Source organism: Cupressus sempervirens, chromosome 6 (assembly GCF_028749045.1).
Source record: "Cupressus sempervirens isolate cs-2001-9-10 chromosome 6, ASM2874904v1, whole genome shotgun sequence".
Classification (NCBI taxonomy): Eukaryota; Viridiplantae; Streptophyta; class Pinopsida; order Cupressales; family Cupressaceae; genus Cupressus; species Cupressus sempervirens.
The window spans coordinates 390,378,591-390,403,660 of record NC_143123.1 but is presented as its reverse complement, the minus strand read 5'-3'; the positions used below and the strand labels follow the sequence as shown (position 1 = coordinate 390,403,660).

At 35.4% G+C, this 25,070-nt stretch overlaps 1 pseudogene; it reads right to left on the bottom strand.

Annotated features, from left to right (window-relative positions):
* Nucleotides 1-3,604: 3,604 nt before the first annotated feature.
* Nucleotides 3,605-25,070, bottom strand: part of LOC149552691 (protein TOPLESS-RELATED PROTEIN 2-like) — a 52,902-nt pseudogene continuing 31,436 nt past the window's right edge.

Sequence of the window (25,070 nt, the reverse complement as noted above, 5' to 3'; positions counted from 1 at the left end):
TTGAGCCTCCTAAAGTGAGTGAGTACTCGCTCTATGCTGTTTTTCATCTATTCAAAAAGCTTTCCATCAATGGATTGGAGTGTTGGTAAGGTGTTTGAATTCCTTCTTTGCTGGTTTTTGTTGTAAAAATATTAGTCTCTTGGTCTCCCTCAGACCCTCAGAAAGCTAAAGTATTCTATATTTTAGCCTCGAAGTAGATTCCTCCTTGTGAAGAAGATTGAGCAGGACTGGAATAATGTTGGGTGCTGCAATGTAAGAAATTTTATGAGTCCTTGTTCTTTGTACTTCCTCAAGTTGAAGCTCAAAGGAAGAAATGTTTTGATTCGCACTTGAGATTGGAGCCATCTTCTACTGCTGCTCTATACTGAATGTTTTTTTAAACCTCTGCCGACCTGGGTAATAGTCCTCTGGAAATAAAAAATATAACCTAGTAGCTATGAAAGTAGGTCCAGTCCTCTTGTTAGACCAAGTGTATTTTTCTTATTTTGCTTTAGTGTCCACCACAACTTCCCAATCTCTATCCTCAACAGGAAATCCTCACTTCTTTTCAGTTTGGTTTAGTACAGGATCAGGGTCCCCTCTATGAACCCAATTTGTAGGGAAAGTTTGATTAGTATTTTCATAGATGGAGTCCCGACATGTATTTTTATCGTGATAATGATTTGGAATTCTAGAGCACAAGTGAGAGTGAGCTTCAGATTAGAGGTCCTTTCTCTTAGGGTGATTTTAATGCAGTGGGCGTTTCAATAAATGATCATCAAATGTCCCCTTGATAAACCCAATTTGTAGGGAAAGTTTGATTAGCATTTTCATAGATGGAGTCCCAACATGTATTTTTATCATGATAATGATTTGGAATTTTAGAGCACATGTGAGAGTGTGCTTCAGATTAGAGGTCCTTTCTCTTAGGGTGCCTCTAATGCAGTGGGCATTTCAATAAATGATCATCAAATGTGAAATTTGAGGCATATAGCGATAATTCCAGCCAAAACTCATCAGATGGAACAACAATGCTTTAGCAAAAATCCAAGCTTTTCTTACTGTAGACTATAGTAATAGCATCTAAACTACTAAGAAGAATACTTGGTTTCCTATTTTTCAAGTGGTCTTTGAGGTAGTCTTTTTGGGCATCTCCTTAGCTTCATGTATATTCCAAGAAAAAGAATAAATTTTTTATATCTTATTTTTATGGCTTTTATGATCAATTGCATAGTAATCTGTATGTCAGCCACAATATCTTTTGCTACAGCTTTTGTCCGCACATTGTTCTTTTCTTACCTTGAATGTATTGAGTTTTTTTACTAGAAGAGGTAATGGAAGGAGGTTCTATTTCTTCCAACTTTTGCTTGCTACTTTGGATCGGAACACAATAGTATCTCAAGCTGAACGGGGGAAACATGCTCCTCATTGGCTTTTCCTACATTTTCCTCTAGTAAGGTCTCTTCCTTGAGCTCATTCTTTGCTTCTACTTCCTCAACCGCTTTATTTAAAGCTATGAAGGTATTGGATGCAAGGGGCTTCTTTTTGGGTTAATTTGGCGTTTGAGTGATTTTGATTTTCCTTTGGTGGGCTGGGCTGGCTTAAACTTACATTATGACCATCCTTAGTATTTGCTTTCATGATTTTCTCGAGGCAATTTCTTAGGAGATGGCCATGTTTGTCACATAAATTGCATTTGAATGAAATTTGTTCACTGTCAAGCTTGTGTGAGAAAATAAATTTCCCTATCCTTGGGTGCCTTTTGGGAGGCCTTTTAATGAGGTCCACTTCCACAAGGACTCTGGCAATACCAAACTTCTTTCTGAGAGCAACGCACAGTTTTCATATCCCAATTGTATTTCCAATTGCCTGCAGTACATCTTAAACCCCACCAGTGGAAGGGTAGAAAAGGGAGCTGAACCCAAAGTGGTATTCTAGGAGGAATTTCATTAAGGGGGTCGAATTTAGGGTTCTAGTTGTTCAGATAGAGACTACATGAGCCCAGGAACTAGCAGTCACTTCTGCAGATCCTCATCTTATTTGTTTGTGAAGGAAGCAGTCAGGAAAGTCTTTACTGCACAGGACTTCAGTGCTGCCAGAGATTTTCAGCTTCCAATATCTGTCAACTCACTGTTCCAGTGATTTGGCTGAAGGGGATACATTATAAAACGTGCCTACCATTGCATTCTCTGAGAGAGATCCAGCAGTCTTCCTTCAACACTTCAACATGTATATGAGGGATGTCTATAGCGGGTACTTACATACCATATCTTTTGACGATGATAATGAGATCTGTTCTTTCCTTGATGAGAAACAGAGATATGAATAAATTATGTCACATGTAAATGATATTACTGATTTTAAATTGGACCATCAAATAATAACATAGATGAAACATTGAAAAACCAATTCAAAACATAGTTTACTATTCTCTGGCATCTTCAGAAGGTTACGTTGATCAATCTATTGTTTTACCGAGGATCAGTGCTACAGTCGCATTGTATGGGCTGTGTAGAAGTGGATTTAGAAAATGTCCTTCACAAGATCTGAATGTCTCTACCTTGAGGTCATACCTGCTACATTGCGAATTGCATGTGGGGATGATTGCTCCATGTTCCCTCTAGACCACTACTAGATAACTAGATAGGGTGTATCACAATAATAGATTCAATCTTCCACTACATTTAGAAATAGATTTAGAGGAAAGACCTCTGATGTATGCAGAATTTATTGACATTTTGGATGACACCAAGTGATCTAACATAGTCACATCAATTAATTTCTCAATGCATCACAGGTTTTTTTCTGGAAATTTACTTCACAATGTATTATAATGTTGATCATCAATGTGATTTAAAACATTCAAGTTTCTATCTCAGTCAACTACGAATTATTGCAGTTATCCGCATAAAATTGGACAGGAAAAAATTAAAGTACAGAATTTTGAATTCTCCCAAAGCATTAAAAGACCCTAAAAGTGCTTCTAGGATTAGGCCTTATTTCTGTTAAATCTACATGTTCATGCTTGAAAATTTTAAGTATAATGTAGAGTTGAGATTTGTGAATGTTAATGCTTGAAAATTGTAAGTATAATCCTACATGTTAAATCTACATGTTCATGCTTGAAAATTCTAAGTATAATGTAGAGTTAAGATTTGTGAATGTTAAAATCCTCGACACTGTCAGTTTTAAGTAGATTAATGCTCATAAAACCTTGAATGCTATTTGTGTTCATGAACTGTGAAAATCATTTAAATTAGTTGAAGTACTTAAAAGTGGAAATCTTTAAAGTTCGTTAGGCACAACACTTGGTGAAAGTTTTGTAAATGGGGTTGCAAGCAGAGTTGGTTTAACTATGTAGGAAATTCTGTAGTTAAGTGTGCCCGAGCTAGAGTAAACTGGGATGGGTGACCTCCTGGGAAGTCTCCCAGTGCTTTACCTCCATGTTATCTATAGACTACAACTAGCATGCTAGATGATTGCTCCATGTAAGCAATTACCCTTACCCAAAGCTAGCATGATACAAATTAAGTCTTTTGCCAGGCTGTTGAATTATCTGGGTTGATTCAATTTCTCTCAACACATGTCCAAGGCTGAACTTGTATGCTGTGGTGTTTGAAGATTGTCAAGTGCCAGCCATGACAAAAATTCCGTTCCCCCTCACACCAAAAATTTGCATTGAAAGTTGACCTGCTGCTTTGCTGAAAAAAGGCCCTGAGAAAATCAATACAAAGTTACAGCAGAATTGAAAAGTTTAATTAATTCAGGGGCCACATTCTTCGTTTATAATAAAATCTATATCAAATTGTTATCCAGAATTTATTGTCGAGTCTAATCAACATCAGATATGTCTTCGCAACATCTTTAATTGAAGGGCAGTAGGAGCTCAGTGTTCATGTGTGCTGTTGACCAGTGTGTCCAATATTACCAGGGTTGGTCATGTCCAAATCACCAGTCCCATTGTTACCCTGGCCAATAGCTTGTTTGAAATGCTTCATCGATAAGCAAGTGGTGCAGTTACAGCATTTGGGATCACGAACAGGAAAGATATCGCCACTTTAAGTTACATCTTTCCCCTCACCATATAAATATTCCTCATTGTGATTCTAGACTATGGAATTGTATGAATGCGAATTCCACTAGATGGAATGCAGGTAGGAAACGTCTATGCAGGGATAAGGATGCACCGGTATTCAATTTTTTTATTTAATTTAAAATGAAAGCACTGTTTTCATTTTAAAGATTTTTGCTTATGCATTGTTCAGAGTTATCGATTAATAAGAAAAAGAAAAACACGAAAATAGTACTATTTTTAAAATTTTCATTAATTAATTTTTTTTTGGTATAGAGCATCTGGATCCCTGCATAGACACTGTCGTTTTTAAGGCATATTCAGTGGGAGTTTGAGAGGTAGGTCAACCTTGGTAAGAAACTTCGTATTTTTTTGGGCTGTCCTTCAAGTTGGTTTCTTGACCCTTATTTTCTGTTCATTCTATTGAAATATTTCATAACAGTTTCCTATAGACATTGATAGCGTTTCACCATAAGCGAGAAATAACTTATTGTATTGTGACTGATTGAACTAATTATTGAGTTGCTTTTGTTGGAACTTCTTGAAAGGTTGTCTAGGACAAACAATTGTGTTATATTTGTAATGATATATCTATTGCATTTCAGATTTTGTTTTCAATTAGATACAGGGAGAGGGCCCTAATCCCTTACACAAGAAGAAATGACTTAAATCATACAATTGAAATAGAAGATCAGTGAGGGACCCCCACATTGTATACAACCACAAACAATACAACAACAAACTGTGTTAACCAAAAAATATCGATATCCTACTACCATAAATCTCAAGGATCAAAATTATAACCATTGCAATTAATAAACAATCCATACAAGTAAAAGTTTTTCTAATACTAGTAAACAACTTAACTAATCTAATCACCATAATAGAGTTTTAAATAACAATTTTAAAAGCTCCAACTTGGAGCACTGAGATGAAATTGAAAGACAAAAAAGCTCATTTTTCACTATATATAGCCTCAATGAGGCTTTAGTCTAGCTTGCCTTTTTTTAGTACGTTTATCCTTGTGTCCATCCTACCACTTGTCTTCTTGAGTTGTTTTTAAATCTTTGATTTTCTATTGGAAACTCCCATAACAAACCTATTCATGATGCTACTAGTTATGTTAACCAAGGAAGTAAGAGCTTTGTCAATGATAAAACTTTTTGCATTACCCATCTTCTACACATGGTTCATCCTTCCCATCCTATCTTGCATAGGATTGACATCCATAATAGTTTCTTCCTTAGGGATGATAGAATTCTCCATGACAACTTCCTCTTCTATGGACATATCAACCTCTTCTCCCATTTATGTTTCCTTATCCATGTCCCCATCTTATTTACCAAATGCAAAGTCCTCTTCTCCTTGGGAATCCTCACCCTCATAGCGATTGTCCTTGTTGTTGTCTTCATTTTTAGAATTAGTTTGAGACGAGATTATGCCTTTTCATCCATAGAAATGCTTTTCCCTTTAGGAGGACCCTCAAGGGTTTTAGCCAGATGCACAAATCTTCTACCATAAGACCCGGTGCCTTTCTCTTTAATTTTGAAGCTCTTGGCTCTTGGCCTTGTGTTTTTTGGGGTCCTCAATGTCTTCTAATATAGTTATAGTAATAACTTTATTAGTCAAGGGCTGTCTTTGGAAGTGCTAAGAAGATCCAAGCAAAATTTTGTCTTCGTCTTGACGATAATTAAGAGTTCATTATCCTAGGTCATTTGAGCAAAAGCAACATATTGTTTCTTTTTAGAAGAAGTAGGGGTATTGACATGCAAATTAGCCAAAGAGAGCCTTCTTGAGGGTACATTTTGAGCTTGTGGGTAGGGGAAGGGGCACAAGCCTACTGAAGAGGTGAAGGAGATTGAGCAGGATGCTCAAGCAACATAGGATTTACATGAGGGTCCATGACCAACACATACCTATAAAGGGCCATTATTAGCCATTGGTGGAGCAAGGAAGAAGTGCCTCTTTTTACACACTGTTGTAGAGATAACATAAAATAAGGAACATTCTTTTCCTCCCTACAACAAGCATGGTTGGGCAAGGGGAAATTCTAACTGTGCTCTACAATACCTACCCTCAAAGGTGAAGTATCACATAATATGGAGAATAACTAGAGCATAAGGAGGGGAGAGGTATGAAGAATAACTAGAGCATAAGGATGGGAGAGGTCTAACCCTTCATAATCATTCTGAAACCTTTTAAGTTCTCCATTCTCCAAGAACTTGTTAACGAAGCTTTCATAGTTGCTTGAGCTTTTCTTGGCCACCTTCATTCTAGATCTCTCTAGCCCTATAACACATAGTATCATTTGTGGTGAGATCATAAACTCTAGAGTTCCACCTTCACCTTGTCACCCACCCATGAAGTAGTAAATTTGGAATTGAGGGTATCATTATATCCCCTCAAGGTATAACAAAACAACAACAAACCAACAATAACAAACAAGTCCTATCGTTCAACATTCTTTTGTAGAGCTTCACATGTTACCGTCTTCGAACGTTCCCCCACATTTACAAAATGAAAAATTTCATGGTAACATCTTAGATTGCAAGGAACTAACCATTTAGTTGAGGAAAAACCTTTTGGATACCCCAAGTTGTCAATGTCTCCACTTAAAATGCAATTAGAATAGCAAGCATACCATACCATATCAATAATAAAGCCATGTCTCACATTGGGAAGGTAATGCCATTGTTGACTCGCATGTGTGAAATCTTAGGGACACTCCAAATAATGTTTGGGATGTCAAAAAATGGAACCTTTAAAAACATTAGGATTACTTTAAATAAAGATTATGTCCAAGTGGAATTATTTAGGAATTATAAGATAAAAGACGCCTATCACATCATAATTAGACAAGACCATCCTTTTTATATTGAAATTGTTTACATATCTTGTGCTCATTCAAGCAACAACATGAGACATACAAGCTTGTTTAAGCTCCTTACGAGTGCCACACTAGAAACAACAATTGGAAGACCAAGAGTCACAGCTTAGAATTCCATAAAGATGTCCCTCTTAGGATTGAACTAGGGTCTCCACAATGAGAACTCATTGCTTCAACCAGCTAAGCTAAACCCCGTGGCCTCAAGAATGTGGCCTCAAGACCATCCTTTATCAAATAATAATTGCTTTTAAATATCAAACAACCCACATTATCCCAGATACAACTAAACTGACTCCCCATTTTAAATTTGATTTACTTCATCATTTTTGTATCCTCCATACTCCTTTCAACCCATTTCATAGTCCTAATCAACATAATAATTACCCTACATTGATCTCATTTGACCTTTCCAATATTTTGCGAGATTGTGTTCACGTTCCAATGGCTCCAAGTTTCAAGGTTTAAGCCTTCATTAGGAATAAAATCTACTACTATATTACCTTTACAGTAAATATGTTGAACTTTGTAGTAGCCAAGGTTTTTAAGTGAAAGGATATAATCTCCCAATGAGGCTTTAATTACCCATGGGCCTTTAAACACTTTCGTGAGGATCTCAATAAGCAACTTGGAGTCCCTCTGAACTTGAAGTCTAGTTATACCAAGTTCCCTAGCATTTGGATGCCTCTCCATACAATACTTATGGCTTCAACATAGTTATTCAATCTAACTCCCAAAGCTCTAACTAAACAGGCATTGAGTTTTTTGTTATGGTCCATGAGGACAACCCTCACAACAACTTGCCTACTATTTCCTTTTGAGAATCCATCAAAGTTGCACTTAACCCATCCTTGACCTAGAGGTTTCCACCTTTTATTCCATCTGTTAGTCTTCTTGGTCCAATTAACCTGCGTGTTAGTAAATATATTTGTCTTTTTACAAAACTCCTTTCACAATGACTCTTGAATTCCCAAACCAGAAGACATAATTTGCAACTAACAGTTGAGTCACTTGCAATTGAAACATGCAAGCGCTCTTTGAATTTCGGTGTGACAATACAACTCCCTCTGTTTGGTATATAAGGAATAAAATGATTGGTATGCCTTTAATCAAAAGGCACAAAAGATAAGCAACCATATATCAATAAACATGAGACAGATGTGGAAATTTACAAGTAAATGAGTAAACTAAGAACTTAAAGATTCCAAGGTCAACATTAACAACCAACAAGCCAAATGAAGGATTAAAAGTTTTTTTTTCAGGCATTTACGATGCAAGAAACTCAAAGATTTCTTTGCCCACATGAATACAATTTGGTGGATAAGAGTTGCTAAAAAACAACTACATTGACACAAAGATCAACACCAATCTAAATGAATGCATTTAAAACTCAAAAATCTGAAACATATTACATTTTTCCCTTAACAACAAATGATAGTTCAAAGACTACCATTTCTGCACACACAAAAAATTATATTTGAAAATTAAAAATCTATTCTCCTTCCCCCTTCTACAATTATTACAAAAGTGTAGAAACAAAAAAACCTTCTTGAAGCTCCCACTACTTTTTAGAAAAGAGAGGACCCTTGTCTTCACCATCTTTTTACAATAAATATTTTGTAGGATAATTATTCGATTTCCTAACCGAATCTTGAAATGAACTTTCATAGGATTTCCCATCTTTGGGCTACCCGCTTATAACATTATAAACATTGTGATCTCATGATATATCCCTCTTATACAACGTGTGGAAATTTGAATATTAAACAGAATTAAGATATTCTTTATGTTGGGTAGGTTAAAAATATTTATGACAACCAAATTGGGTCTCGGTACATGGGGTATAACTTTTCATTCCACTGTCGGATCTTCCCAACTTTTGGATATGTTAGCACAATCCTATTTTTCTGCATTTATTAATGGTGTGATTTGTGAAATATGTTTGAGAAAGTTGCATGCTACTACGTGCAATTCTATAAAACTGCCATGAAATCAGACTTGCTGAAGTAACTTTCACTTTCTTTGTACTCAAACATACAAAATTCACCATTGCCGCCATCATTTGTTTCTTACAATTAATATTGATGTTTAGATGAATCAAACACCATCACTTTGAGTTATCTAAAATATTCCATCACCTCATGATCACAATGAGTTGGGTGAATTTCAGATCTTCAAACCTATGCCAGCTGCTATAATGTTTCAACACTCCCATTGTTTCTATTGTGCAACCGTGATAGTAAAATTGCAATCTTTACCATTAATGAAGAGACCTTGTTAGATACCCATACCAACCACATTTCATGCATTCTATAATAATTGCAGCATTAAAGATAAGGAATCATTTCTCTTCATTTTTAAGCGCATCTCATGTGATATTGGTGCCATTTCCAATATCTATAATAAAGTGTGAAACACTTTTCCAATATATTCTAAATTGAGGAAACATTGATTTGGCCAAAGTCTGTGTAGGTCATGTAATTTGGAGTAGTGAATGCACTAAAAAGGATGATTTTTGACCTATTGAACTTGACTGAACCATTGAACTATTTAACCTTGTGAACCTGATTGTACCTACCAATTTGAACCATGGAACTATGCCTTTGAATTGATGAGCCAAGCCTTCGAACTTGAACCTTGAACTTCTGAGCTTGTTGAACCCATGAACCATTATGAACCATTTTGAATAGGTTTGAACCAAGCTCAAAGGAGTTCAAAGTCTTTTTCCTTACTTGTTTGAATTTGGTATGCAAACAAGAAAGAAAATGCTTGCCAAAAATTGACATGCAAGTTGAGAGAATTTGACAAAAAATTTTAAATTTGGGGACCAATAGTGGGCTAACAATTGCCTCTATTAGGGGACTTCTTTTCATGGAAAAGTAGATAACACTCAACATCTATGTTTAAAATGATAAGTGCCTAGCACCATTGGGCAATAGAGAGCAGGGAGCTTCTTGCAGATGGGTGGAGGGGAGTAGGGTTGAAGAAACAAGCCAAAAACAAAACAAAAAACAAACTACTCAAAAAAAACACCAAAAAAATTATTTACAAAGGATAGGGCAAGCAACCCATACCTCCAAGAATGCACCTAACCACTCATGTAAAACCATTGGCTGCTCGAGAGAAATATATATTGGTGTGGAAAAGGTTGACCTGCAAGATGTACCTTTGCTAACATACAACTTGCAATAAATGTGAGAAAAGACCCAAACACAATGTATTAGACACACTTTGAAACAATATATTTGGTTTGAAAACCCACTCTGCATCATATACTTCTTGTTGTAAGATTTTGACATCATCTTTGATGAGTTTATTTGTATAAAAAATGTCCATATCTTCCATCTTAGAAAAATAAGCTAAGCCTTTGATAAGAGGATGTTTGGGGAAATGCCTTGCAAGAGTATTCTCATCAAAATTAGAAGTTCGTCTTGCTGAGATGTTGTCCCATTGAACACATCACCAAGCCCATCTTCAAAATAAAATGCCTCCACCATGGGAGAACTATTAAGCAACTCATCCTCATAGCCAAATCAGAATACTTCCATTTCATCCTGTGTATGTGATAACATGGGGATGAATGTGATTTCCTCATCTTCTTTTTGGACGTCTTCATGATCCTCCAATACATTAGGCTACAACCACCCCTATTGACGTGATGTGCAATCAAATAGAAAAGTTTCATATTCTACCTACCCATCAAGATGAAGTATGTCTCATGTTTCCTTGCCATTAATTCATTCATGTTCATGTTGATCCACCACGCTCCCTTGACTAACATCATTTGGTGGCATGGCATTATAAATCTCAAATGTAAAAGATTCAAATTTTGGAAAAGAAACAAACATCGATATTTTTTTATTTAACTTATTATCACCAAGGTTCTCCTCAAAAAGAGACACTTAGGAAAGCCATTAAATCATCTAATTGTGAAATATACTCAATATGAAGGCAATAAATCCCCACCGTATTAGAAAAGCTATTTTCAACTGATGTGGGATCTTGAAAATATTCATCATGGAAAACCATCGAGTTTTGATAAAAAGATACAAGGGGTATTGGTTTTGATGTGTTTATGATAGACTTCATTTGTGTAGGCTCCATCTTTGAATGAGGTCTCAGGTCCTTTCTTAATCTGTTGCTCACCTGCTCTTTTAGAGGCTGTTTCATTTTGTCAGGCTCTCCTAGCCTTCTTTGGTTTGTTGTTTCTTAGAGGGTTGTTTTGGTTTAGGACTTAATGTCTGTATTTTTTGTAAACTGTTGGGTTTCAGGCACTCGTTAAAACCTGTTTTGCTTGATTAAAACGTTGTTGTTCATAGAGGCAAAATTCTTCTCGTGAAACTTCCACACACTTTATCCCACTGAGAATCATATCATCATCTAATCTAATAGCCTCCCTTTGAGCATCTTCCAATCTTTGCACTTTCTTTCACTTTAAAAGAATCTAATCAATCGCAAAAATAAAGGCAGATAACTAATTACTTTCATGTAGTTGACAAGTTTGGGGGATCTTACCAACAAATTTGTTGAACCTATCAACAAAATCCCTCATAGATTCACCTCCTTCATTTGGAGCTGAAATTGACTTAACAACAACTTGCCAACATCACCTACGGGGTAGAATCTTTTAGGGAACTTTATCTTTAGATCATCCCAGCAAGTGATCCAACCATCTCACGAGTTTTGAAACCAATCGACAACACTTTCAATGAGGCTCCTAGCAAACAATCTAACAAATGCATTCTCTTCTTGCACACCAAGAATCCCATAGGCAACTGTAACTGCTCTAATGTGGTCATCCAGATCATGTGTTTTGTCTCTGTTAAACTTGGGGAGGCATTCTCTTGACCCTTTGGGAAATGATGAGTATTGAGGCAAGGAAAAGGGCCCAATGCGAGCCCCCCTAGGGTTGTGCTACAACAAAAGCCATGACATACAACAAAACTCTTCAACCAAAATATTTTTCAAATCAAGACACAAAGTCACCAATCTCTTTACAAATAGAGATATTAATCATTATTGAGGAAAGAAGGCATTGATCTTTCATTTCTGTCTCCACAATGGAGTCACCAAAAATATGTTAGTAAACATAGTTGTCATTTCACAAAACTCCTTTCACAATGTCTCCTAAATGCCTAAACCAAAAGACATAATATGCAACTAACACTTGAGTCACTTGTAATTGAAATATGCAAGCATTCTCTAAATTTTGGTACAAAGGTACAACTCCCTCCATTTGATATACAAGGAATAAAATCACTGGTATGCCTTTAACTAGAAGGCACAAAAGACAAGAAAACATCTATCCATAAACATGAGATAGATGTGAAATTTTACAAGTAAATAAGTAAACTAAGAACTCAAAAATTCCTAGTTCAACATTCACAATCGACAGGCCAAAGGAAGGACTAATAGTTTTTAGACATTTGAGATGCATGAAACTCAAAGATTTATTTGCACACATGAATACAATTTGGCAAATAAGAGTTAATAAAAAATAACTACATTGATACAAAGATCAACACCAATCTAAATGGATGCATTTAAAACTCAAAGAGCTCAAACATATCACGTTTTTCCCTTAGCGACAAACAATAGTTCGAAGACTACCATTTTTGCCCACAGAGAAAATAATATCTGAAAATCAAAAATTTATTCTCCTTCTCCCTTCTACAATTATTACGAAAGTGTAGAAAAGAAAAACCCTTCCTAAAGCCCCATGACTTTTAGAAAAGAGAGAATCCTTGTCTTCACCATCATTTTACAATAAATAGTTATGTAGGATGGTTATTCAGTTTCCTAACTGAATCTTGAAATGAAACATTAATAGGATTTCCCATCTTTGGGCTACTTGCTTATAACATTATAAACATAGTTCATAACATTATAATCATGGTGATCTTATAATATATCCCTCTTTATAGAACATGTGGCATTTGAACATGTTCAAACAAAATGAAGATATTCTTTATTCTGGGTGGATTAAAAATATTTATGACAACCAAAGTGGGTCTCGATATGGGGTTATAACTTTTTATCCCACCATTGAAACTTCCCAATTTTTGGATATGTTGGTGTAGTCCTAGTTTTCTACATTTGCAGTGGTGCAATATGAAACGTTATGTTTGAGTAAAAAGTTACATGCTACTATGTACAAGTCTATAAAACTATCATGGAATCCGACTTATTGAAGTACCCTTCACATTCTTTGCACTCAAACATACAAAATCCACCATTGCCACCATCATTTGTTTCTTAGAATTGATATTGATGTTTACATGACGCAAACACCATCCCTTTGAGTTATCTAAAATATTCCATCACCTCATGATCGCAATGAGTTTGATGAATTTGATTTTCAAACCTATGCATAGTTGCTCTAATGTTTTAGCACTCCATGTAATTGTGATAGTAAAATTGCGATCTTTACCATTAATGAAGACACCTTATCAAATACCCATACAAATTGTATTTCATGCATTCTATAATATTTGCATCCCTACAGTACCTTCAACCCTCAATTGTTGAGATGAATCAACATTGCCAACATGAAAGATAAGGAATCCTTTCCCTTCACTTTAATGTTTATATCATGTGATGCCTGTGCCATTTCCAATCTGTATAATAAAGAGTGAAACACTTTTCCACTATATTCTAAAATAAGGAAACATTGATTTGGCCAAAGTCCATGTAAGTCATGTAATTTGGAGTAGTGAACACACTAACAAGGATGCTCTTTGAACTAGACTGAACTCTTGAACCCCATCAAACTTATGAACCATTGTGAACCTAGTTGTACCTGCATGAACCAAACTAAATAAATTTTAATCATGGAACTATGCCTTTGAACTAATGAGTTAAGCCTTCGAATCTAGTCCTTGAACTTAGGAGCTTGTTGAACCCATGAACCTTTTGAACCATTCTGAATATGTTTGAACTAGTTTGAATCAAGTTCAAAGGACTTCAAAGTCTTTTTCCTTGTTTGAATTTACCATGCAAATAAGAAAGAAAATACTCACCAAAGAACAACATTAAAGTGGAGGGAATTGGACTATTTTTTTAAAATTTGGAGACTAATAGTGGGCTAACACTGTGTAAGGTCTTAAGTCAAATCCCATATTTTCTTTACCCTCAGTTATTGAAGGCTCAGAAAGTCCTTGAAGGCACTAAATGAAGCAACATTCTCCACCATGTGATGTTTTATACTCATAAAGACTTCGTTATTGGATCTATAGATTCCTTGAATATTCTACTACTTCATTCTTTCTATAACCCCCCAAAAAGCATAGGAAGAATATGTTTTCATAGCTCCTTAATAATAGTATGGTAATAGGAACACCTATTCCAACAATCAATAAATTGAACTAAAGAGTTAGACATAACAAATCCACCAAGATAAAAGGCATAAGAAAAGGTCAAACCTTCCTTACAAAAGAGTAGTGGAAGAAAAAATGGTTAACAGTCTCAATATCATTATAGCACAAACTACATCTATTGATAAAATGAAACCCTTTTTAGTTAGGTTGTCAATATCAAGATCTCGACATGGGCTACTAACCACCAAAAATAATTTACTTTGGGAATTGGCCTAAGTAACCAATCTTCTCTCCAGTCTAGAAGATGTTCTTTGTTTAGAGGAGTCTACAAAAGAGAGTAAGTAGATGTGAGGAGCCTAGGTCTCCACACCCGCTCATCTTCCTTATCTTGATGCATCAATGCACAATCATCCACATGGTTCATAAAGTTACTTATAGTTCTATCCCAATTGGATTGCTTTTTTTTTCTTATATTTTTGTTTCCTTTTAAGAGACCCTTGATATTCACCTAGGTTGGGAATCCATTCTCGCATTTGATGTAATCACGAACTCTCCTTCCACAAATAAGCACAAGCTTCTTTAAGATTCTAAATTAGCCAAGGAGAGATGAGTTTCCATTCTAGACCTTTTTCTAGAACAAAGTATCTTTATTGTTCCCTATCACCATGCTTACTCCCCTTAAAATCTCCTTTCATTTCAAGAGGTTATTCCATATAATAGAACCATTCAAAAGGCCATACTCATATAGATAGGATATAGACTCTTCTCCCCTAAGAAATTTAGCTTTTAAAATTTTGACCCAAGCTTTAGATCCCTAAAGGAATTGCTACCTTATATTTGAAAGAAGTGCCTTATTAGAAGGTTTGATTCTTTTTATACTCAGACCTCCATGTGACTTTGGAGCCTAAACATTTTCTCAATTAACTAAGGATATATTAGCCTTATCTTCAACTCTAGCCCATATAAACTTTCTTTGCACTTGCTCTGATTATCACAGCATAAGTTGGGATTTAAAACATAGATAAATAGTTGTTTGGCATGTTCTAGAGGGAAGCATTTAGAATTTGAGCTTTACCAACTAGGGCTAAGCATTTTTCCTTTCTATTAAGCTGATTTCTTATGGAATCTTTCAATCAAACTATCCCAAAACTCATATTATTGGGGGATTCAAATGTTAAAGGAAGACTTAGATATGAAGTAGGGAGGTCCACTATTTGACACCCAATAATGTTAATAATTTTATGTATCACTGTGTCCCCTGAGTTGAAGAAGTAGATCTTTCTTTTATTGTAGTTCAAAAATTACGCTGAGGCTATGACATAGTTATCTAAAATAGCTTTCCATTTCTTAGCTTCTATTATAGATTTTTCTTCAAAATAGTAGTGTCATCAAAAAATTGTTGATCAAATTTAGTAGGCCAAGATGAAGCAACTTTGACCCCTTTGATCAGTTCATGATTAACCATTCTTGCACAATTCCTACCTAGAGTATCATTCACCAAGATAAATAAATAGGGTGGGAGAGGGTCACCTTGCCTAAGACTTCCTCTACAAGAGACATACCCTTTAGGCGATCTATTACCCGAAACAAAGCAAGTAGTGAAGCAAGCTTCAAGGATCTTGAGGAAGCTACATTTGAATCTAAACCTTTGTTAACACTTTAGGTAAGAAATGTAGAGAAAGCTTGTCATAGGCATTTGATATATCTATTTTTAGCACCATGCTTGGCTTCTTGCCCAGTTCCATAGAGGAGATGATCTTTGTGATGACCCCTTTCTAGAATAAAGTTTTATAATAATAAATTTTAAAATACAAGGTTAAATAAATGAATTGATGAATGATAAAATATAATTAAATTATAATAATAAGATACATACATACATATACATATATATGTATATACATACATACATACACATATATATATGTATATACATACATATGTATGTATATATATACATATGTATGTATGTATACACACACACACACACACACACACACACACACACACACACACATGTATGTATGTATGTATGGATATGTATATGTATATGTGTGTGTACACACGCGCATGTGTGTGTGTGTGTGTATTGTATAAGGTGAAATGTGAAGCAATAAAAAAAGGTCATAATTACTTCACATTTCATTTTTGGGTAACGAACCTTATACTTCAAAGGGAAGTTAAGGAGATTGATCCTTTCAATTCCAACTGTAAGTTTATAAGATCTAAGTGGATTAATCCAATCCAAATGATAAAGAAGCACTAATGCAAACAAAGATCTAATGCTGATAGTAATAGAGAAAGAATGCAAGACCCTTAAAACCCTAATGTAGCAAGAAGATATGAAATGCAATTAAGACTAGAAACATGGAAAGTAGATTTAATGAAATGACTGAAGCAAATAAAAGGACTAACCTTGAAGAGTGAATAAAATATTTTATTTGAATTAATGCCCTCTATATTGATCCAAACAATGAATAGACTTAGTTCCAAATCTGAAATTGTAAGATATTAAAAACCCCAAAATCATTTGGTTTTAAGTCAGAGTTGACCCACAAGGGAATTGTCAATCTAGGACTAGGTCAATCTTTAGGGGTAGGGGATGCATTGTGTTGCTGACCTTCTGTTTCCAATCATGAAACTAATTTTGGATGTTTGAAGTTTTGTGAAAAGGTTATCTAAATATCCACTGTATTTTGCCTTCTAAGATCTATAATATGCAAAAATAATTATTTTGTTTTGTTGATGGGGGGTTTGCCTTGGTTAAATGCGAGTCTATGAATTAACCTTGAAATAAAAATAATTGCAATCCTTGACATCTGAAGCAAATGAACATATTCACCTTACAATAGTAAAATTTCTCAATAAAATGCAATGAGCTCCCTTTACTAATTGAATGGATCAAGAGGATGCGAATGTAGAAGAAGATGAATGTTGGAACCCTTTCTTGATAACAAGCTCCACTATCACTAACGGAAGAAGATAAATCTTGAAATGTTTTAGCATAAGCATGGAAGATAGATGATGAAGCCCCCAAATGAACTCCTTTGAAGCTCCTTGAAAATACCTTTAATGCAAGAGATATTCTCTCCAATGGGTTGAAAGATGATCTCCTTGAATGCACTTGAAGATGACTTGAATGCTTGGATGCTTGAATGCCAGATAGCTTGTGTGTGTTCAATGATATGGGAAATTAGGAAAATGAGGTTCTTATAAATGATTCAAAATAAACTTTCTCTCGTTGGCCGTCTAGGAAAAAGAAATGATGCCTCATATCAACCTCGACACAAGGGATGAGAAGGGGACCCAAAAAAGGTCCCAAGGTAGGGATGCACTATGTCCCTAACTTGAGTTAGGGACACACTACATCCCTGACTTTGGGTAGGTACATAATATGTCCTTGTCCCATGGCCTAGAAATCTTCAAGATTCCCCCAATGTTCCATAATAGGGACTTATTTAGGGAAATTAGGTACAAATCTCAAGAAAAAAACCCCCATTTTGGTGTAGAAAAGAGATTTTAGTTATTGGAAGATGAAAAAGGAGGACACCAAGTGGATAGGTCCTACCTCGATCTTTGCACCATACAATAAGAATGCCAAGGAGGATCCATTAGATCCTATCCTAATTGAATCTAGGAGGAATAAAAAGAGATAAGAAGAAATATGGAAATGCAAATTAAGATAAAATCACATTAAATGGGTGCTAAATCATCATTAAATTGAAGTGCTTCCAATTTAAGATGATATATACATACATACATACATATATACATCCATACACAATATTTATATTTAACAAATATATATTTTCATATATTTGAAATGTGAATTAATTAAATATCAATATAATAAAAATATAAAATATATTATAATATATATTAATAAACATCGATATAATACAATATATCACATAGTATTAACAAATAATAAACAAATGTTGGGGAATTCAGCTCAAATTTGGAGGGATATCCGAAAACAAAAGGAAAATTTGATAAAGAAAAAGAGGAGGATGCATCAGAGGGTAATTCAGAATAGAGCATCTCTGATAATGCAGGCAATCAGACTATGTCCGGGGGGGGGGTTGTTAAAGACAAAGATAACTTAATTGATGACCCAGTTACTATGAAGGATGTGGATCATATGGTTCAGGCTTTGACTCCTGCTACAGAGATTGGGGAACATCAAAAGGAGGATCCAATCCAGCATGATGCCCTTGTTGAGAACAGAGAGGAGGTCAAGATGGATAGGGAGGAACAAATGGATAAGGTTGGTTCCCCTCTACATGAGAGTACTGATGACATTTGTGACTCACCATAGAGGGACAACACGCTTTCCTTCTTACATTCTGTGAAGCTCAAAGTGAACTCTATTCTCCAAGTTGATTCTTGGATCTATAATGAAATTATGGGGCTGAAGAAGAAAGTGGAAATAATGCAACACAACCAGGATGCTAATCGGGCCATAATTAATCACTTGGAGGTGCAAATGGGGGATATCCCTAAAAAACTTAAAGATTATGAGTTAAATCTTAGAATGCTCATCAAGGAAAGTGGTAAAAAAATGGAGTAGATAACATCAAACATTTGTGCCGCTGTAGCTAGCCTTGGAAAAAGAGTTAATGAAGATAGTATTTCTTTGGAGCGCCCGAGTAAGAGGACAAGGTAGAGTTCGAGGAAGAAATCCTTGCAAGCTGCTGCGACTTCGACTGCCAACTCCATTCAGAACACTGTAACGATCGGGAAGGAGGCTGTCAAGATGATTATAGAACTATAATAGAAGCTTTGGGTCTTCTGTGTTGTTTCTGTTTATGTATAGGTCCTTTTTTTGGTCTATGTTTTTGGTTCTGGTATCTGGTTCTGGTTCTATTTTTTGGTAAAACTTTATTTCAGGTTCCAGGTCCTTGTAAAACCTGGATACTTTTTATAGAACTTTTCTAGTGGTTTCAAGTCCCTGTAAAACCTGATTTTCATTATGCTTTTTAGTAGGTTTCAGGACTGTTCCTGGTGGTCTTAATTGCCTATCTTTCTTGTTTTTGTTATAAGGGTTTCGGGACCCCTTCAAAACTTGCTTTTACTATAATCTAAAACAAATAATAAACAAAAATAAATTAATAATAATAATGGCCAAAACCACACTAGACGATTGACTAAACATTATCAAAGAACACAACCATAAGGTTTTTTTTTTGCTCCACCATGTGTGGGGTTTATAGGAAGTAAGAAACAACAATAGAGGAGGTGTAGTCCCCTACTTGGAGATCCTTGGAAACAAGGATAAACATATACTAACATTTGTTTTTGTTAATAAATACATAATCACATGCATACAACAATCAAAATATCAAAATGAAAGATGTAACAAACCAACCAAAGATCCCTAAGCATTCACTACTTACCAACACGTATTTTTCCATCTAGGTGAATTAACCAAGAAATACACATTCCACTATTCATATTTTCATTGCCTGTGATGATTGTGTTAAATTCCAAACACAAGTTCCTACATGATTAAGTCATACAACTTCATTTACAAGGCTAATATGTAAAATCATGAAATGTTATAACAATCAAACCCAAAAATATCTGATAGCTGATCTATTCCAAATTAAGGAGATACAACTTCGAAAAGGGTATCCAAAACCACCAATTACATTGTCCAAAAATGTTAGGATACTTCTTGTTTGTTGTACGATGAACCTCTTATAAAGTCATATGATACAACTACAAAATTTGTGTGATAAATTGGTGAATGAAATGTGATACTTCATCTTTTGTCACATGATGTTTCTCTAAAAAGAGTTTGATGAAATCCAATATCACATAATATAATGCCAAACTATGTGCAATACAACTTCTAAATGTATGTGATGAAACATAAAGCAATATTTCATTGTACAATTTGATATGTTGAAGGGGTACAACTGAGTACCCAACTCAAAGATAAAATGATAAACAAAACCCAAGTATAAATAAAACCTCCACACTAGGGAGTACCAAAAAAACACATCTCAAGGAGATATGGACTAAATAACATAAATGCATAATTTATAACCAAGTAATGACATCTAACATAATCTTCTCTTAAATAAAATACTAATTCATCTTAGTGACAATACAACATCAAATAGAACTTGAACAACAAGTAAATGCATAAACCATAAGTAACATATAACAAGATAGGACTGAAGAATCCAAGTGATCATCAAGCTCAAGTCCCAAAGTTGGAAGAAGACCATCCTTGTACTCTAATCCCCAACAATGTTATATGTAGAAATGCCTCCCAACCATGTGAAACTTGTAGGCCCACCTTGCTATGCTCATGGAGATAGATAATTGTCCACAACCACATAAGGAAAATGCATACAAAGCTAACACACATGCCAAGCAGTGCATGGCATAAGAACTCAATGATTATGAAGGCAATGTAGTACATTATGTCACTAGCTAGACACATTATAGGACAACTATGTAGGGACTCTATTAGAGTTCATTACTTGTCTTAAGTACCACAAGTAGCATCAAGCCTTCATTCGAACTACCATAGGAGGCTAGACTTGGATGTAACTTCATTCCAACTCCCTCAGAAGGCCAGATATCATGTCTCTATTCAATATCCCTTGGGAGCCCAGGTGCTCAATAATCTTATCTTAGTGACTCCTCGCTTCTAGGTGATGGTTTTTATCTACACCAGGTATTGATCTCCATCCTTCTCTTTGCTGATGATGTGGTTCTTCTTGCTTCCTCTCCTGAGGGTCTTCAGAGGCTTTTAGATAGACTTACATCTTTTTGTGATATGAGACAGCTGGTTGTGAACCTTGAGAAGACTCGGGTTATGGTCTTCAATGGTCTGAAGACTTCACATCTCCATTTTCACTTCTAGGGTCGAGAAGTTGAGATTACATCATCTTACACATACCTCAGGGTTAAGTTTTTTGGATCTTGTTTCAGCTTGAGATAAGCTATTTAGCCTCGGATCAGTAAAGGGTTGGGTTCCCTTGCCATGCTCGAGAGATAGTGCTTTAGACACCACTTTCAAGATACATCGTCTAAGCTATCCCTCCTGGATTCCTCAGTAAGACCCACAGTGCTCTATGGTTCAGTGGTTTGGGGTCCTTCTCTTTTAGACTTGGATTGGGCCATGATCGAGCATACCCAAATAATGCTCCTCCGTCAGATTATCAGATGTCACGGTTCTACCCCCCACAGTATTATTTTGGCCGAGTTTGGTGCTCACCCATTCAGACTTGCAACTATTTTTGACTTGATTTGGTTTCTCCATCGTCTTCGTGGCTTTTTTGACTCAGAGGAAGGCCAACATAGATACCCTTATTTAGCCTACTGCTCCTCAGTTGCTATTGCTGACATCGATCCTATCACTAGAGTCTGTGGTTGGTATGCTCAAGCTACTATCCTACTGAGTTCAGTGGGGATCGACATTGATCATCTTCCTCCCTACCAGTTCTCATTGGATGCCCCAACTCATCTACTCCCTTTTCGGCAAGAGTTGAATGGGCATGTCAGACTTGACATTTAGAGGAAGTATATCACATGGACCTGGGTGGATCCTCCAAGGGGACTACGTCCAAGGATGGCTTTCTACGCTGAGCACTTCTTAGTTATCCGAGATGGGATTATTGTACGCCCTGAGTACGTACATAGATACTAGACTCACGCCCTGCATATCTCCCTTGGCTCCTTTAGGGTGGGCTTGCACAAACTTCGGATTCAGGTCGATCACCATATTGCTAGAGAGGATCGGGTGTGTACACTTTGTACCTTAGCAAAGGCAGAATCTGAGATTCATTTTCTTTTCAGATGCCCCATATACTATGAGATTAGAGGGAGATTTTACTATCTGTTTAGAGATTGCAGATCCCTCTCAGGTTTTTTCAAGTACACCGATCAACGTTGCATTGCATTGTGTCTCTGTGAGTCCTTACAACTTTGTGACCATACTTTACAGCTTTCATTTCCCAGGAGTCAGACCCAGGCATAGCTTATTACGACCTTCTTCTCACCCTTAACTCCAACTCGGGGTTTGAATCAACCGTACAGTTTCCCTAACACGGAATGTTCCAGATCGGTGAGACCCCGCAGGGGACCTTTTTGCTAGCGACACTCCTCTCGTGGCACTCAGATTCATCACAGAGCTTCTGGTAGCCGCATAGATCAGTCATTGTTGGACTTTTTCCCTGTGAAGACGGATACCTAATCTTTTTTGTGATGTTTCCTGCTTTCTTCTTCTTTTGTTGTGCTTGTTCTTTCTTTTTTGGACACCGTTTGGTGCTCCGTTTGTCTGCTTTTTCCTTGTTGTAAGCTTCCAGTCTCATAGACCCACGTTGTGGTCTTTTGTTGGACATTAATAAATTTATCTTATCTTATCTTTCATTAGGTTTTTTTTTAACCTAAGCATTTATTTTTTTAGCACTTATTAGAACTCTCCACGCTACCTTGTTCACCACTTTTGGCTTGAGATAACCATAAGAATCCACTCCACACCTCTACTCTATACACTTATTCTCATCACATGATGAGTGCCCATAGGAAATGTAAGTTCCCAACTCAACCCCAAAATAAAAATTTACTCAACAATCTTGAATCCCAGAGTTTGAGTTTAATAAGATCCTATTGTAGACACATGCATATGCTTGTGGGTGGGCATAAACAACTTCGCAAAATAAACAATATAATTTTTTTGGATGTGGTCTTTATGAGGCTTTGGGACTCCTTTGGTGTTTACTTTGTGATTGGTTGGTCATCTTCCTTCGATGCATCCATTTTTTCTTGTAGATGTTTCTTGGTAGTGTCCTCGCTTGAGCTTCATTTTCCTTTGTCTCCTTCTTCTTCGACCTTTATAGATGAGACTTACTCCATGTGCGGAGTCTATGTTGTCTTGTTTGGTTGAGTGTTTCCTTCTTTCGTTCTTTCTTCATGTTGAGTGGTGCATGATTTCTCTATTTTTATTATTAGTTTCATTGTGGTTGTCTTGAATCATTAGTTGGTCTTGGTGTTGTTGAAGTGTCTTGAGGTTTAACTAGCCCTAGTGTTATTTCATGCTCTATAAGCATTGTACATATGGTTGTTGCATATCTATCTTGTCTTGGGGAGGTTAGAGGGTTGAAGTTAATATATTCTTTGAGGGGTATCCAGATGTTTGGTTTTCTTAGAATCATGGTATAATATGTTTAGCATAAGAGAGAGCGAACATTTTAAATTATAATTTGAAGAGATATGCAGACAAGTTTTTAAAGATGAGTGATGTTGGAAATCACTTAGTAAAAATTATTTAGTACATTTTACCATGATCATTCAATGAGATAAGATATCATCTGATTTCATGAAAAGGTAGAAATACTACATCTTTCAAAAAACCATTTAAGATCATATTTACAATCTTAATAAAAGTAGAATCAATATTGGGACATGGACAACTAAATTCAACTTTACATGTATTGTTTAAAATGATTGTAAATTGATAACACATTTATACAATGTGTTGTCCATATTTCATTAAGAAAAATGTTATTTAACATTAAAAAAATATATTTCTTGATGATAGTATGATAAGGAGATCAAAATAGATGGGAAATTATTGTCTTTCTTGAGAAGGTTTGTTATTTTAATTCAGATGCAATAATTAATATTATGACCATAGATTCTTAGCCCTAGATATTTTCACAACTTTGTATGTCTATATCATATTCTTTTAAAACAATTTGGTGGTGTAAAAGGCATGTACAATCAATCTCTCAACTTAACATTTTTACTAATTGATAATCTTATTTGGTCAAGATGTTACTTTTTGTGCACTAAAATTTAGAATACTAGAAGTACAAGAAGAATGGTAAATCTGTTGATTAAGGCCAACCTTCATGGATAAGGATTTCCCTTTATTTTTTTTGGTTTGGTTTACATATGTTGCAAGAAAAGATGAAAGGTTGAATATGGCTCATTAAGGAATGCTTTCAAGAGAAGGAGTCCCTTATGTTTGATCATGTTGTCTTGCTTCTATTATATTGTGGCAGCTTATGAAAAGATCCATTGAAAAAATTCCATGTCCCAATAATATTAATTGTAATATGTGGTGTATATTTGGTGCAAATATGTTCAAACTGGCATTGTAATTTGGGAAGGGTTGGGTAAATTTCATAAACCTTTTATTGGGACATTCCTCTATTTCACTTTATTGTAATTCTAAGTAGTTAGCAAGTCACCAGGAGCTACAACCAAATGTTTCCTTCCTAGTCCTTTCTTTCCAATATGCTTCCTTGAACTATGAACATTTTACCTTTATTAATAAAATTTGGCTATAGTCCCTTATCGATTAAACATAAATAAAATTAATCTTGTACCTTCTCAACTAGCTTTGTCTACTTTGCTTCATAATTCTACATAGATAAATCTTCAATGCATTCAACATTATGAGATAGATCATTTCACCTTCTTTATAATTGATTCAATTTAATGCTCATTTGATTTTAATACTACTTATGAGACATTATGAATGTGACAAATCCTATCAGTATACTTCAATTATTAAATTGACCACCTTTTAATTAGTGTTCACCTTTTTTTCATTGCGCTAATCCTTAACATGTTTTTTAACAAAATAGAAAACTATTACAATATCACAACTCCTTTATACAACTCTCGCAAAATGGCAAAAAATAGCTACTTTGCAATCCTCTTTGATGTTGCCCATGAAATAGTGAAAAATCACTATCTTGTGGGCCCTTTATTTGGTACTTGTGCATAAGTGAAATTTCATTGTTTCACCACATTAATATTTTCCTATCCTCTCACAAATGAAAAATTTCTC